This window comes from Notolepis coatsorum, assembly GCF_963971535.1.
Source record: "Notolepis coatsorum genome assembly, chromosome: 8".
NCBI classification, from domain to species: domain Eukaryota; kingdom Metazoa; phylum Chordata; class Actinopteri; order Aulopiformes; family Paralepididae; genus Notolepis; species Notolepis coatsorum.
In genome coordinates, this window is record NC_140172.1 from 14,603,898 (window position 1) to 14,622,419 (window position 18,522).

Sequence of the window (18,522 nt, forward strand, 5' to 3'; positions counted from 1 at the left end):
ACACATCGGAACGGCTTGTCAAATGACGCTCGCCGGATATTTCGTCTTGTAACTCGAGACCTGAAGCTTTCCAACAATGTATTGAATGATCGGGAGAAACGCAGCCCGGAGCCGGCAGACGAGCACAAAGTGCTGCGACGTGCGCAAGCATGCGTGACGCCGAACGTTAAGAGGTTAAGTTCCAGCTGAGAAGTAGGAGCTTCAAAACATAAAGGTTCCATAGCCTGTCTTATGTAGTACAGTTAGTTTTAGATTAAATGAGGTCTATTATCCCCTACTTTCCCTCATCCCCTCTTCCCCCTCCCCCCCTACTTTCCTTGCCCTATTTTTTGTCCTGATTGTAAAGCGACCTTGGGTTCTATGAAAGGCGCTATATAAATTTGATTTATTATTATTATTATTATTATTACAGGTCCAAAGTTTATAAAAATCCCACCGAAAATGTATGTTTTACAAAGGTTTTTGTAATGTGTGTACCAGTAAAGATTCGGCATGATTATCCAAAATGGCCGTCTGCTGCCATTCATTTCGATGCTCTAGTCAAAACAATAGACTTCTTCCTCTTCTTGTGTCACCTTCCCCCACTCTCAGCGCCCGTCTGAGATCGCTTTAGGAGCAGACACTCCTTGGCTACAAAGGTGGTCAATCATTTTCGCAGACAGCTCACAACCAGACGTGGTCACTCGTCCGAATGGCTCGTCAAATAATGCTTGCCAGATGTTTTGTACTGTAACTCGAGAATGGAATCGCGCAATAGCTTGAATGTTGGACGATTGAAAGGCAGCAAATTCAACTTTCCAACAATGTATAGGTTGATCGGCGAAAACGCAGCCCGGAGCCGATAGACAAGGCGAAATTATTGACCACCTTTGTAGCCAATGAAATTCTGGAGCCAGGGGTGTCCCACGCAAGGGCTGATTGCAATGAGAAAGACAAAGAAGAAGCCGGGGAAGTTCTTTGTTTTGACTAGCGCCTCGGAATCAATGGCAGCGGACGGCCATTTTGGATAATTATTAAGATTAATTTAAGATTAGATTAAGATTAAACTGGACTTTGAAGAAGTCTTTTATTCATTGCACACATTGACAATGTCGTCATGCAGTGAAACACACATGCGATGGGCAGCACACACAGATACACACACATGTAATTTCTGGGTCGCCGATACAATTTTGCGTTTGAGCCATCCCGTCGTCCTTCCCCTAAAGGGCAGCCGGGAGCAAACATGGGCTGCGGTGTGGGGCCGCGCCCAGGGACCAATCCAAGTGCTCCTGTCCGTCAGACTTTCAGAATGAGATAATTACCATGTGCGCGGATCTTGTTTGTGCATCAATCAATCAATCAATCAATCAAATGTATTTGTATAGCACGTTTAAACATGACGCTTGTCAACCAAAGTGCTTCACATGGCTAAGCTAAGTACAAAGAAAAGTATAAAATAAACAGAGAAACAAAATAAAATCAACGGATAGACAAAGGAAAAACAGAACAACACGTCAACAAGTACGGCAAGAGTCAAAGTTAGTCAGGGAAGGCTTACAACTGTTTTTTTTTCACTGTTCATTGCGGATGTAGTAAAATCATCAGATGCCGAGCAACTGTCTCTTTGCATCACAGAGGAGCTACAGGTTAAGGAGCAATTCATTTGTTTCATTGAGCGCCCTGCCTCCTGAGAGGTTGGATTGTTGGAGGTCGCCTCACAGCAAGTAGGTCCTGGATTCAATTCCCGCTTGAGGACCAGGTTGAGCAGGGTGCCGGGTTGCCAGGTACCCAGGCGGGGTATTTCTGTGTGGAGTTTGCATGTTCTCCCCATGCTCGTAAGGGTTTCCCCTCCAAAGAGATAAACCCAATGGAAAAAACATGCAGAACAGATGGCTAGCGATGGCGCATCCCTGACAAAACCGGACAGGAGCAGCAAGCCCACGCCACTGCCCATGTTTGCTCCCTTGGGGGGAAGGACGATGGGATTGGTCAATCGCAGAGTGGCATTTCATCGGCAACCCAATGCATGTATGTGACTTCTTTCTCAAGAAGAGGTTGGATTGTTGGGGGTATCAAGAATAGAATTAACTGTTGTGCAGCAGCACATCAAGGAGGATTACCTCTTTGCCAATGTACATCCACTGTATGGCCCATCAGTTTAACCTGGTTCTATTGAATCATGCGCAACAGATGGCAAAATTACATAAAATTTGCTTGACAAGCTATACTCTAAGTTTTCGGAATCAAGCAACCATGACAGATTTCTGTTGATGCAGACAGAACTGGCACTAAAGCCCAATTAGATGGTGTAGCCCAGTGAGATGCGTCAGGCATGCAAATGGTGATGTTAAATCACAGTATGTTGCTGTCACAGGCTGTCTGAAGGAAATGCAAGATGAAGGAGTCAGTGGAGGCAAGTGGGTTGCATCAGCACACGACGACACCAAGATTCACTGCGATCAGTGGTCTGAGAGCTCGTGTCCAGCTGTGCACAGGAGAGGAGGGAGCTTGGGATGGCATATGGAGGCAGATCAAACAGTTTCGTGAGGATGTCAGTGAGTCAGCTGGCACTGTAGAAAGTGAACCCTCAACCAGTGTTTCGTCAGCTATTTTAAAATTTTGTTTTAGTCTTAGTCATGTCTCAAATGCTCTTTTTTTGTTTTCATCATATTTAGTCTACCTTTATCTATTTTTCAACTACAGGTCTGAGCATTTTAGTTTGTCTTTTTTGTTTAGTTTCGATTTAGTCTTTTTTGTTTAGTCTCGCCACTCAGTTACAGCCTCATAAGTTGGCGTGAGCAAAAAAAGCTAATATTAGTGCTAGCTGGTTAGACTTATGTAAGCTATTTAATGTGTTCTATTGTGGTGGATCAACATAATTCACCCACAGAACGATGTGTTGGGGACAATATTGTTTGTTACTTTCCTGTCTGCAAACAAGTTCCTGTTAGCTAGCAAGTAAACAGTGTTGACGTTGAAATTGATGTTGAATAAACGTTTAGCGGTGTCTTTCGCGGTGCCCCACCTCTGACTCCTATTCTTCGCACTACATCATCATCATCATCTTAATTTTTACGTCCCTATTTTCCCACTACCGTGAGGTTGGACGAGCGATGACGCCACTGGAGTCATAATTTTTGGTTTGTAGCTAGTTTTATACCTAGGATGCCCTTCATTACAGGTAACCCCATTGTTGGTGAGGACCTAGCCTTTGTGGATTCCTACACACAAGGCAGTGTGGCACCCTGTATCCCTAGGTAGGGAGGCTAGAGAGGGTACTAACACTTGTGTAGCACTTGTGTCACTAACAGTAACAGCTGTTCGCCACGGACCAGTTCTAGATTCGAATGAGGAGAGGAGTGATATACCCAGTAAAAGGAATAGTAGACCAGAGACAAGGTTATAACCGTCCATAGATATATATAGAACACTAGATAGCTTGCCCGCGCTGCCGGCCAATGGAGAGCGACGTCACTGAACCGCCGCCATCTTGCGCAGGTCAGCCTTGAGTGAGAGTGAGTGAGCTGCACAGACAAAAATACTCATAACTCGCTGAAATATTGACGGATTTACAAACGGTTTGGTTTATTACAAGCATTATTAACATGGCTATGATTCAAGCGGTTTGTAAAAAAAAAACATCTTTACATTTTTTTTATAAGTATGCAGTATCATAACTACATCTTTGATGTTTATAGCAAACCAACCCGTTTGTAAATCCGTCAATATTTCAGCGAGTTATGAGTATTTTTGTCTGTGCAGCTCACTCACTCTCACTCAAGGCTGACCTGCGCAAGATGGCGGCGGTTCAGTGACGCTGGTGACTCCGCCTTAAGCTATCTAGTGTTCTATAGATATCTATGGTTATAACAGTGACCGGTATTTATTCTTAACAGCAGCGCTAGCTAGACAATTGCAATACATACAATGAGTAACGTGAGGTAGTGTGAAATATCCCTTTTTAGGTTCTTTCTCTAACCACTCCTTCTTTCAGGAGGGTTAGTTCAATATCATGTTATAGGTTGATTGGATCAACACATTGGGTTCGGAACGACTCCTACTCTCAAGAAGGTCAGTTTGGTATCAGGTTCTAGGTTGATTGGATCAACCCATTTGGTTCAGTTCAGATGTCTCTGAGGTTATCACTAGCTAAAAGCTAGGTTTAAGGTTGAACATTAGATGTATCCCTTTTTCGTGAGTTAACTCGTTATCTTTTCTTCTGCAAATGCAGATCAGTAAACTATATCAGTTTATCATTTCAGTAAACTATATCAGTTTATCATTTTAGTAAACTATATCAGTTCATCATTTCAGTTCGGTGTGTAAGTATTTAAACATATTAATTTAAGCATCAGCGATTCAACTATAATCAATGTGTTATCAATGAGATTCAAGTATCTTATCGGGTGCATTGACCCTTTAACTCTCCCTCTATACAGGAGAGGTATCAGTATTCAAGTATCTTATCGGGTGCATTGACCCTTTAACTCTCCCTCTATACAGGAGAGGTATCAGTACCAATATATACAATGTGCATCAATCAAATATCAAAATACAATATCAAAATACAAAAGGTGAAACGGGGTCAAAAGCCCTTGGAAGTCCTTGTGTTCAAGTTCAATCAGTTTGTATCATAGAAAAGGATAGTATGACCTTCATATCCTTGGAAGTTATTGGGACTCAAGTTCAATTAGTTTGTTAATTCCTGATCCACTTCCTCACTGGGAGTGAGGAAGGCAATTCACAATCCTACCAGATTGTTGAGGCAACAGGGGTAACAGATCAGGCTCCTGGGTATAGCCCTGATCTATATCTGAGGTTCTTTGGGTTGGCTCGCCATCTTGTGTCGGTCCGGCACACTGCGTGGGCACACGTGATGAGTGGTGGTCGGTCGGGACTCCTGGGAACTCTTCCCGGGGGTGGAAAAACCTGGCCAAAACCGTCTTTGGAAGTGGTATGTTCTTTAACAGCAACAACCTCTTCGGTTTTGTAACTGGGGGAATCTTTTATGACTATTTCGTGGTGCTACTTCATTCCGGTTCCATCAGCATTCAGTATCTGCATCAGTCTCCGTCAATCTATGATCTCCTTCTGCGTAAGGTGAGGCGCGAACTGCTCACCTAACTCACGTTCTGCCGTAACTTAAAGGAGCAGTGAGGCAATTCAAAGGATTTGGTCAAAACGTTGTTAACCTCACATGAATATACATATAACCAAATAACATTAACTGTTTATGTTCTTACACAATAGCATTACCTATTTATGTTCTTATTCAATGGCATTAACTATTTATGTTCTTATAACTAAATAGTTATGAATCTGAAACCTGGGCTTACACTTGCCCAAGGTGGACCCTCAGACTAGTGGAGGGAATGAGTTGTCTTACTTCTCCATTCTAGTTCGGCTTCTGCTAGAACTAGCCACTGCCCACACTGTTATTATTGATGCTGACGTTATTAGGTGGAGTTGCGTGCCCTCTTGGGGTTTTGTTTTGGGGAAGAGTGGGGCACACATTCCATTAAACCCATGCCGTGTGCAGTTAATGCTATCTAGAATACTGGCTAAGAACAAATAATGCGGGTGAGGAAATTAATCAAAGTGCTTGTGCTATACACATAGGAAATGGAAATGCTGCACTAATAATAACATGAATTATTCTAAACGTTATAATTATTTTGTCTCGTCTTAAAATGAAGAGAGATTTCGGCAAGATTTAATTTAGTAAACTACATTTTGTGTCGTAGTTTGTAGTCAACGACATTGCATGAATAATTTAGTCACATTAGTGTCACATGATCTCCATTAATGTGACGTCTCGTCGTCGGGGGAAAAAGCTTAGTTGACGACCATATTTAGTCATCATTTTCATTGACTAAATTAACACTGCCCTCAACCAGCTCCTAGCGTAAAATAAAATCAAGACCGCGGAGCTGATGATGGTAATGATGGAGCATCGGTCGCCGTCGGTTGTGTGATAGTAAAGGGCTAACCTTCTGTCATGTGGCAGTGAAAGGGTTACCCTTTTGTCGTGTGGCAGTGAAAGGGTTAAGGGTGATCTGACTTCAAAGCTGTCACTTGAGAACATAGTGGACATTTATGCTAGACAACAGTAAACTCTCTGCAGCTGACTTAGCATTAGGTAAGCTGTTGGTTAGCAATTAGCAATATAAAAAAACTAAAACTAAGTCCTACTCGGAATCATAAATGTAGTTTAAAAGGGTTAACTTGTGTCTTTTCCTAAATGCCATTTATTTACATTTGCCACTTCCATATCCAGTGGCGACTGATCATTAACACTTTCTCTGCCACGCTTATATCCATCAATGTTTGATCACTGCCACCAGTCTAAGCCTATGGAGATGTTTACCTTCTTTGCAGGGCTATAACTTTTTAAATTGTATTGCTAAATTGACATTACTATGGCCCATTCAACATCGATTATCTATCGTTCAGGATGTAGGAACGTCACACATTCATACAAAAATACCGTCTAGAATATAAATATGTTTTTATTGTTTTCTGCAGTAAATCCTAGAACGTGAGATATAGGCATAAATGCATATATACATTATCAAATGCCATTTGTTGCCGATACACGCTATATTAAAAATTTCAACTGTACATGGTCCTAAACGTTATGACTGATCATGCGCGGGTGAGCGGAGGGGGGGGGGGGGGGTCGTTTATAATTCCGTGATCGTTGTTAAATGATTTATGTAGTATGGGTGATATATAGATCAGAGCAGTTTGCATCGATAATAATAAACAAAAACGCTGAAACTCACGGCAGCCTACTCTTACCGTTGGGCGATGATACTGGAGCAAACAGATCCCAGTTATGTGATGGGGATCGAGGCGATCCATTTCCGGTTTGTATAATACTAATACACGCCCAAATCATGTGGATTATTGAGTTATGGCAACGACCCATATCCACGGTGTGTGTCTTGAGTCCCGCAACGATATAGGAGTGGCCGGACAGATTTGGGAGACGCACCGATCTCCAACAGGCATATCCGGTTTGGCAACTCGCCGATCATCCACCAGGTGGCAGTATTGAAGCGTTGCAGAGTTGTGCTGAGTTCCACAGCATCAGCCAAGGCTCCGTGAGTGAAATATGAATACCATGGCGAAAATATGAAATATGATCAGAATAACGTCGTACGCCGTGATCTAGCAGAATTTGCATGAACTTGAAACCCGTTGTATGACGTTATTGGCGGAGAATGTGTTAACACATTAATTGCCAATAATGTTATTGGCCACCATGCGTTGAGTGCCAACAATTGATCGTTATTTCTTTTATTCGCTATTGGCATTCATAATTCATCCAGGAAGCCTCCGGGAGCCAGCTGGACCCTGTCTGATATTGCAACGCCTCAATACCGCCGCCTGGTGGATTTCGGGCGAGTTACACTCCACTCTAAATCGGAAGTGGCGCTCTGTGCATTGGGGAAAAAGCTCCCACAGAGATATGTTGTTACGTGGATCAATATATACACCTCGAGTGCATTGGATCGCTTTCGAGACGCAAGAATCAATATGCTTTCGGCGTTTATTGCGTCATACAAACAGAAAATGGATCTAGCAGATCGACGTCAAATAATTGGATTTTTTTTTCTCCAGACGCATCGGCCAGAGGTAAGAGGAATCGAATGTTATTTCCAGCTCGATTGTCGATTTATTTCATTGCAATCTGTCCGATCAACGTATGGTGTCTTACTAAAGAAAGCCGTTAGTGACAATCAAGGAATGATAAACGACCCCCCCCCCCCCCTTTCCTTCACGCATGATGGAGCATAATGTATAGCGATCATATGCATTTGAAATTTTTAATATAGCGTGTATAGGGACGAAACGCCAAACGATAATGTATAATACGCGTCAGGGCCTATAACGCGCATTCTAGGAATGACTGCTATACAGTCTAAAACATACTTATATTCTCGACGGTACTAACACAACAATGTATGAATGTAAAAATATAATGTTCCCACATCCGGAACGATAGATGTTGAATGGGCCATAGTAATGTCGATATAGCTATATTATTTAAAAAGTTATAGCCCTACAAAGAAGGTGAGCCACTCCATATGGTTACAGCACTGGAAGAGAGTGGTAAAGATGGGCATACTGCATGGCACCCAATGTGTTAAGGGCAGGTGGGTCAGACTCAGAGCCCCACCTAGTGTCACCAAAAAGAACTGCAGACAAATGTTATTCATTCTTAAAGATTTGCCTATTATGCCTAATGTATTATGTATGGATAAAGCATCTTACTAAATTGCATATACATTTTATTAGTATTTTAGTTCATGTCATCTCTCTGCCTTGCTGTTTCAGATTGCGTTCTTCTCCCGATCGTTAGGCCTAAAATAGCACGAATGGGTCTAGCCCGTCTCTATCAATGCAGGGTGTACTGTACGTGGGAAAACCTGCGCATGCTCAGGGTGTTGTATCATTCACAGTAGACAACATCAATGTGGCAAGTGGGGCTCGGAGCCCCTAGCCCCAAGTGTACAATGTAATTTCGTCTTTCAAAGTTGATTGGCTGGCGTCGGATTACAGTCGGTAAAGAAGCCTTTCATTGCTAACGACAGCTACTGTAAGGTAAACTACCTAGCTAGTGATGTTAACAGCTTGCAAAGGTAACCGTGGGTAATGTCGCGTTCTTTAGATTGACCTTGAAGGATGAGGAGAGGGTTTAGCTATCAAAGATTTATTACAGAGTGAATATTCAATATTTCTTTTTTGGATCAAATTTTTTTATTATTACTTACATGAAAACAAGACAACACAATAACCACAATAACAATACACAGAACTTCACAGGGAGATAACAGAAACAATAATAATACAGAAATAACATTTTAAATTTAAAGGGGTACTATCTCATAAATGGCCTTTCCCAGTATTCAGCACCGTTTCCCGGCCGTGTGGGCCTATATTAATAAAACGTATGTCTCTAATTCTCATAAAGGCGTATTCTTCCAATTCCCCTCACAACATTCACCCTCACCGAACTGAGTCATCTCAAAATGTGCATATCAGTGATGTCAGAGATTTCCCAGCTGCACAACAATGTGGCAGTTGCCACCGGGCCACACAGTGGTTGGAGCCCAGCCTCAAAACGGCTTAAGGTCTTGAGGTAGAAAAACGCTGCTTTTGAGTACTCGAATAGAAATACAAAACAATGAACCTTCTTGAAAAACAAAAACCTACAGAGGTGTTCCATAGACTCACAGGAACCGTTTAAAAGTGCCCAAATAGTGAAGAAATAGCAAAATAGCTCCCCCCCAATAAAATCCCCCCAGTTAAAGTCAAGAGGACAACACAAAATATGGATATCTCAAGATAAATCACATCCAATAGTGTTAGGGACCAGTTAATCACTGTGAGCTTCTCAGGCTCCTTCCATCTCAATGCTATCAGCTTCTTCGCTGCTGTGACGCCTCCTAGGATAACCCTTTTTTGTTGTACGGACGCGGGTAGTGTTGTTATATCGTTCAGGAGTAGCGTAACAGCTGTGAATGGGATTGTTAAGCCACATAGATCTGAAAGTTTGTCCGTTATTGACCTCCAGAAGCGGGCTACTGGTGGGCAATCCCAATGCATATGCATATAAGTGCCAGTGGCCCTTTGAGAGCACAAAGTGCACCGAGAGTCGGTTACCAGTCCCATAGCAAATAGCTTCCTAGGTGTAAGATAGGTCCTATGAATATAATTAAAATTAATTTGCTGGGATTGGGGTTGCGGGAGGACAATGCCACATTTGTCCAAACCTCATCCCAGTCAAACTTGGGGTCCAACTCCGGGATGTCCCCACGCCAGATTGTATCCAATGATACATTTTTATATGTGGATTGAATTAAGAGCGTATAAAAGTCTGAGACAAACCCTCTGGAGGTCGTCCTGTCCACTATGAGCCTGAGGAAGGGGTGTGGGTGCAAAGCTTGAGCCCACGGCACGCCATGCGCCCTCAGTGCTGACCTTAGTTGAAGGTAAAGAAAGAAGGACTCGCCGGGAAGATCATACAATTATTTTAAGTCCTGAAACGCTCGAAGGCCGTTCTTATCATAAATATCCCAGAGAGTATAAACTCCCCTATATAGTATATTTACACAACCAGCTGAGAGTGGACACAGGTTCTACTTAGCTCTGGGCTCCCTCCATCACAATGACATTTATACTTTTCTGGTTGGTGTTCTAAGCGAATGAGGTGGCTCTCTTCCAAATTAGCAGCATGGTTCAGGGCTTACTTACTTACTTACTTATCCTCTTCGTCCCGGTTGGGGCATAAGGCCGCAATCATACACTGCCACTGAATCCTGTCTCGTGCTTTGGCCTGCGCTTCGTCCCAGGAAAGACCCATCTCCTTCAGCTCCATCATCACTGTCCTTCGCCAGGTGTTCTTTGGTCTACCCCTCTTTCTCTTCCCAACTAGGGTCCATCTCAAGGCAACTTTGGGCATGCTCAATACATGACCGAGTCATCTTAACCTTCGTCTCCTTATCTCAAGGGACATATGCAAGCTGCCTGTCTTCTTATAAAGTTCCTCATTCGAGATTCTATTTGGCCAAAAGATGTTGCAGATCCTACGTAAGCAGCTATTGAGGAAGACGTCAACCTTTCTCATAACCTGTTTTGTTACTCTCCAGCACTCAGAGCCATATAGCAGGACAGACTTAACATTGCTGTTGTAAAGCCTGAGTTTGGTTTTAAGGCTATATTGTTTAGACTTCCAGATGACTCTTAGACAAGAAGATACATACTGTACCTTTTTCGTCTCTTTGCATGCATTGGGCTTAGGGAACGCCTGGACCGTTAGCCTAGCCTAGTTCACTACAGTCAGAAAATATACTCCAAATACAGTCAAAATACAACTCCCAAACGTTCTTGTAAACATGTTGTGACCTGTGTATTTACCACTTCTCCCAGTCACACAAGTCACACGAGTCTCCCAGTCACACAAGTCACCAAAGTCTCCCAGTCACACAAGTCTCCCAGTCACACACGTCTCCAAGTCGCACAAGTCACATGAGTCTCCCAGTCACACAAGTCTCCAAGTCACATGAGTCTCTGAGTCACACGAGTCTCCCAGTTACATGAGTCCGTCACACAAGTCACACGAGTCTCCAAGTCACACAAGTCTCCCAGTCACACAAGTCTCCAAGTCACACAAGTCACAGAAGTCTCCCAGTCACACAAGTCCCCCAGTCACACAAGTCTCCAAGTCACACAAGTCACACAGTCACACAAGTCTCCCAGTCACACAAGTCTCCAAGTCGCACAAGTCACACGAGTCTCCCAGTCACACAAGTCTCCAAGTCACACAAGTCTCCCAGACACACAGGTCTCCCAGTCACACAAGTCTTCCAGTCACACAAGTATCCCAGTCACACAAGTCTCCCAGTCACACAAGTCTCCCAGTCACACACGTCTCCAAGTCGCACAAGTCACATGAGTCTCCCAGTCACACAAGTCTCCAAGTCACATGAGTCTCCGAGTGACACGAGTCTCCCAGTTACATGAGTCCGTCACACAAGTCACACGAGTCTCCAAGTCACACAAGTCTCCCAGTCACACAAGTCTCCAAGTCACACAAGTCACAGAAGTCTCCCAGTCACACAAGTCTCCAAGTCACACAAGTCACACAAGTCTCCCAGTCACACAAGTCTCCCAGTCACACAAGTCTCCAAGTCACACAAGTCACATGAGTCTCCCAGTCACACAAGTCACACAAGTCTCCCAGTCACACAAGTCTCCGAGTCACACAAGTCACACAAGTCTCCCAGTCACATACATCTCCCAGTCACACAAGTCTCCAAGTCACACAAGTTTCACGAGTCTCCCAGTCACACAAGTCTCCAAGTCACACAAGTCACACAAGTCTCCAAGTCACACGAGTCTCCCAGTCACACAAGTCTCCCAGTCACACAAGTCTCCAAGTCACACAAGTCACATGAGTCTCCCAGTCACACGAGTCTCCCAGTCCCACAAGTCTCCAAGTCACACAAGTCTCCCAGTCACACAAGTCACACAAATCTCCAAGTCACACAAGTCACACGAGTCTCCCAGTCACACAAGTCTCCCAGTCACACAAGTCTCCAAGTCACATCAGTCTCCCAGTCACACAAGTCTCCCAGTCACACAAGTCTCCCAGTCACACAAGTCACACAAGTCTCCCAGTCACACAAGTCTCCAAGTTACACAAGTCACATGAGTCTCCCAGTCACAGGAGTCTCTCAGTCACACAAGTCTCCAAGTCACACAAGTCTCCCAGTCACACAAGTCATACAAGTCTCCCAGTAACACAAGTGTGACTTGTGTTACTGGGATACTTGTGTGACTGGGAGACTCGTGTGACTTGTGTGACTGGGATACTCGTGTGACTTGTGTGACTGGGAGACGTGGTAAATACACAGGTCACAACATGTTTACAGGAAAGTTTGGGAGTTGTATTTTGACTGTATTTGGAGTATATTTCCTGACTGTAGTGAACTAGGCTTGATGTCTGCCCCACTTCCAGTGATGAAGCTAAGCTAGGCTAACGGTCCAGGCGTTTCCCTAAGCCCAATGCATGCAGAGAGACAAAAAAGGTATGTATCTTCTTGTCTAACTCCAGGGAAGATGTTAAATAAGCTAATTTTTCCATTTATTAGACCAGTCCAAAATAAATCCTAAGAAATTAATAAATGACAAAACGTTAGCCAAAGGTGGTGACGTTTCTTTCTTCTAGTAATTCCGACAATATCTGTTTTTAGTTTGTGTAATGTTTGTGTAAAGTTTAGTATTCATCAATATTTGGATACTTGAAATCTGTCTGAAGTGAATAGTTTGTATCTGGTTAACACTGTTGCCTCGCAGCATGAAGGTCCTGTGCTTGATTCCCGCTTGGGGACCAGGTTGCCGGGTTGCTAAGTACCCAGGTGGGGTATCTCCCGGGCCTTTCTGTGTGGAGTTTGCATGTTCTCCCCAGTGCTTGCAAGGGTTTCCCCTCCAGAAAAAGAGATAAACCCAATGGAAAAACATGCAGAACAGATCGCTAACACTGTCGCGTCCCTGGCGAAGACGGACAGGAGCACTTGGATTGGTCCCCGGGTCTGCTCCTGGCTGCCCTTGGGGGGGGAAGGACAACAATAATAATAATAATAATAATGATGGCTTGGATTTATATAGCGCTCTTCATGACACCCAGAGCGCTTCACAGAGTCCATTATTCGTTCATACACAGTCATACCGGTGGTGGTAAGCTACAATTGCAGCCAGAGCTGCCCTGAGGCAGACTCACGGAAGCTTGGCGAATAATCATCGCCTACGGCCCCTCCGACCACCACCAACATTCATTCACATGCATACACATTCATACGAGGCAAGTAGGTTAATTGTCTTGCCCACAGGATGGGTCAAGTGCAGAGAGGACATTTAATCAGCGACCCAAAAAAATGCATGTGTGTGTGTGTGTGTCGCCCATCTCGCATGTGTGTGTTCCTATGTGTGTCGCCCATCTCACATGTGTGTGTTTGCTGCGTGACAATGTAGCAATGTGTGCTACAAATAAAGACATGAGATGAGATGGAACCGCTTCATGCACTGATTGAATAAATAACTATTACCAGTATGGTATTGTTAGAAGAGACAGAAGGCAGCTCCTTGCCCTAAACTATTTAATACTACGAAGAATAAGAAAGTGATTTTCATAGTTTCTTCTTCTTCTTCTTCTTCTTCTTCTTCTTCTTCTTCTTCTTCTTCTTCTTCTTCTTCTTCTTCTTCTTCTTCTTCTTCTTCTTCTTCTTCTTCTTCGTCATCACCACCACCTACTGGCATCAGCAGCCTCCCTCTGTTTATCCCTGTGTCTGCTATAGAGCCGGGTGCTCAGTGTCCACAGCAGAGTTACAAGTGGTGCCGTGACATGATGCTGTGATCAGTGCTTTCAGCTGCTACGCCCCAAAACTGTGGAACACTCTCCTGCAGGTCATTAGGACAGCACACTGTGAAACACTCTCCTGCAGGTCATTAGGACAGCACACTGTGAAACACTCTCCTGCAGGTCATTAGGACAGCACACTCGTTTGGAACTTTTTAAAACCAGGACAAAACTTACCTTTTTAAACTAGCTTTTAAATTAATTATTATCTTTATTTTATTGTCTTATTTTTCTTTATTTCTATTATTTGTACTTTGTATCATTATTTTATGTAGTTTTTTAAATCATTTTACATGTTCCATTGTGATGTCACAGTATGATGTCACAGAATGATGTTCCGTTGTGATGTCACAGTATGATGTCATAATCAAACATTCTAGAACATGTGTGTATCTATTCAACAATTCTCTCAGAAGATCTCAGATGACAAGTGAAGATCTCACTTGTTGTGTCTGGCTATTTGTCTTTAAGCGTGAATATATTCTGTAGATACCATTTTAAAATCACCAGATGGAAAAGGAAACAAGCGCCATGTCTTGTACAATCCTTAATGACCTGCGTCTGGAGGGAAGGTTCTGTGATGTGGTTATTAAAGTCAACAGCACTGAGTTTAACGCCCACAAGGTCATCCTGTGTTGCTGCAGCACCTATTTCAGGTATGTTTATCTTGGTTCATGTTAGCTTGGTTAGTAAAAAGATACTATACTGTACTTCTACTGTAATGATAAAAAAAAAGATGAATTTAATAAAAAAACGTTTTTTTTAGCATGTAATTGTTTTGAAATGGAATGCTTTAAATCTTTTTTATTTTTTTGGCCAATCAAAGTCGACTATACAAATCCTTAGTTTTTATCCTTTAACACAATCGCGGCCACTGGGATGAGTCTAATAAATCTCAAGAGGACCAGGAAATGTAAACAGACGTGGGGCTGTTTGTAGAGCTAAATCTATACTTTATAGTATTGCTATCTGTCCATTATCATTGTCAATTGAGACCATAAACCGTCCCTTCAAAATGGCTTAAAGGAAAACTCCAACATTTTGGGAAATTAGCTTATTTAACATCTTCCCTGGAGTTAGACAAGAAGATACATACCTTTTTTGTCTCTGTGCGTGCATTTAGCTTAGGGAACAGTCGCTCCGTTAGCGTAGCTTAGCTTCATCACTGGAAGTGGGGGAGGGTTAGAGCCTGACGTTCCCTACAGTGCCCTACAGTCACCAAATACATTCCAAATACAACTCCAAAACGTTACTGTAAACATGTTGTGACCTGTGTATTTACCACGTGGAGAAATAAAAAATTATTTAATTCGACAATTACGTTTTCTAAGCAGATATATTCGGAATTTTTTTTGCCGAACGACTCCTCTCTGAGCGCAGTCAGTGATTTCTCAGTTTGTTTACATTCTCATTCATTCAAAGGATCCGAACCGATTGAAGTTTATGGATACCATGACTTAAAATCCTCTTACCTTGACGATTAAAAGCCTCCCCAATTTAGAAAACAGTAATCCAATGGCTGGTATTGATATACTACTATCTACTGCACGCTAACGGAGCTAACCGGAGCTAACACTAAAGCTAATATAATGACCTTTCTGGGGGGTTTCAAAATAAAAGAGCGACGTCTATAGCAGCGGAATACGTTTATTTTGTACATTATCTAACGTTAACTCGAACCTATAAACTAACGTTACAACTAACCTAAAATTAGTTTAGGTTTGTGTTAACATTAGATAATGTACAATTCGAAGCTTCGGGGCCGAGATTCGATTTTAATTCAAAGCTTCGAGATAAAAAAATATATATATATATATTATTATTATAATTTTTATTTTATTATTTGTATGTTGTTGGACTTTGTTGTGTCCTACTCTTACAGTGTTTAAAGCATCATGCAGTTACTTATTTGCACCACCTGGTGTTACCGGAGGTGACCTGCCTAGACAGGTATGTAGAAGAAGGTGAATACAGGAAGTCAAGGCTTGCATGCCTGGATGTGCGATGCTATGCAGCAGGGGTTCCAAACCTTTTTTCCCCCAGGGACCCCCAAACATCTCTGATGAAATTCCTGGACCCCCCTCCTAATAAAATACCATAAAATACTTTTTTTTTGTCATTTTAATACTTTTTTTTGTCATTTTAATAACAAACTGCTTATACACAGGCATATGCATCATAATTAGACCCACTATGCTTCTTTGACTTGTGCCTTCAATCAACAAATCTCATCTTGCACCATATGTATTTCAAAATGTTGGCCAATATTCAAATCCTGTATTCATCCTCTCAAATCAGGCCCTAATGGTGAACAGTTTGCATTTATGTTGAATGAAGTAAGAATCCACTGCAGTAAAAATATCCTCACCTCGAGTGTGGTAGTAAGGTTGACTGACATGAGAATGTCCTGCTTCAGATCCTCATTTTCGATATACTGCACATAAACGATGAGCACAGCCTCGTCTGCGACAGTTGTAGTTTCATCAAGTTGTATGGCAAATGGACCCTTTCTAAGCTTTTCTGACAGCTGCTGCTTGCAATCACTTGACATCTTATCAATTCGGTCTTTCACTACATTGTTCGAGAGTGGTACTGATTTTAGTTTATCCGCCACCTGTGGGCCGCACAGTTTCTAAACCATTTTGATGCAGGCTGGTTTGATGAGCTGCTCGCCAATATTGTGCGGTTTCTTTGCTTTTGCAATTAAAAGCGAACACTCAAAGGAGGCTTCGGTAGCCTTCTGTAAATCACTGCCACCCCTGCTCCACGCTACTCTAACATCAACGGGCTTGTTCGCCTTGAGAGACTGTTCTTTCCTCCGAAAAAAGTCTGGATCCTTCCCAACGGTTTCTGGGTGCTTAGACGCCTGATGTCTCTTCAGCTTGCTGGGCTTCAGGCTCGAGTTTGCCCAACTTTTCTCCACAAATCACACACGCAGGTCGTTTGTCTGGTCCCTCAGTGAAACCCATGGTGATGTAATTTCCGCGATTGCTGTAGGTCCTAACTTTTTTTGCAGATGAGCTGCCGTCATCTCCTTTTCGTTTGTCACACATTTTCGCCTCTGGCGGCTGACTGCAGACGAGCCGAGAAAGTTAACTTGCGTGCTAGGCTAGCTACGGAAAGTGATACAGTCAACTGATTCGCGTTTTAGCGGCTACCCGGTAGCCTACTGTTAACGTTAAAAAATCATGTCTAGATGTTTATTTATTTATCTTTATTTTTTATTGTAGTGGAGAGACTACATATATTTTTACATATATTTTATGCTAATTAAATATTTCTCTGAAAGAAAAAAAAAGAAAAAAAAGAAAGAAAATAAAAAGAAAAAAAAGGACCTCAAATCATCTGTGGTCTGGCGGACCCCAGGTTGGGAATCACTGCTATGCAGGACCTAAGTAAAGGATAGTCAATTGAAATGGATCCACTCTCTCCAGTGTCTTATTCATTGCCATCCACCTCTACAGACTTGTACAGCACTTTGTTCAACTTTGACAGTGCTGTAAAGTTTAAACCTTTTTAAATCTTAGACAAACGAAACACTTTGCCTTCATGAAATATTGTAAGCCGTCATTTGAGGCTTAAAAGCAGCACAATGAACACAAATCTGCCAGTGCCGAGTCCGACCTCATCTTAAAATAACAAACAGCATTGCTTGTTGTAATTAACAAAGAGAGGCAGGGCGGCTAAGTGGTGCAGTGGGCAAGGCGCTCGCCACTAATGCAGGAGATGCTGGGTTAGAGCCCAGCTCTCGGCATTGCTACCAGCTTGGCTGGTCGTTCATACTAATACAATTGGCAGTATTAGGGGGTGGGAAGCTGGTGGGTGGGGATCGGACGTTGTGGACAGCGACTCCTACAGGTCGGTTGGTGCGCCTGCGCAGCAGAATCAGGAAGCAACGGGGGCAGCGTGTCCCTCCCACGCAGACCCTCGCCGCTGAGAGATCGCGCTGTTCAGGTGAAAAGATGCGACGGCTGCCTCCTCGAGTACCGGAGGGGACACGTGATGCAAGGCTTCGTCCACATTGCAGCCGGCTTGTGGGAGGCATGGTCTAACAACGTTCAAGACAGGGGAGGGTAGAATTGGACAATACAAAATTGGGGATGGGAGAAAAAATAGAAATGGGAGAAAAAGTTGATAATAAAAAAAATAAAAGAGGCAGAGTTGATTTAGCAAAAAGAAAAAAAAATACGTTTATTTTTATTTTTTTATATATTCAAATTTTATTTTCATATTTGAATCCCATGCCCATCGAATGAAGCTTCAAAGCTTTGAAGTATTTAAGACAGCCCTAATGATGTTAACAGACTGGCATGATGTCATAACAGAATGTCATGATGTCAGAATGGAATCTTCAGTTTTTAAGCATAAAATCTCATCTCAGTATCTCAGTATCATTGCACATTTTGGAACAGGACTGAACAGATCGACTAAACAACGTAGATTGAAGCCTGCATTGTGTAGATAATTAAAGAATCACCACATGGAAAAGGAAACAGGCGCCATGTCCTGTACAATCCTTAACACTTTGATCGCCGGGGTTAAATTCATAATTTACCATCCCTTGCCAGCCCTATTTAACATGGAGAAGTTCCCCTTCTTTGCAGGGCTATAAC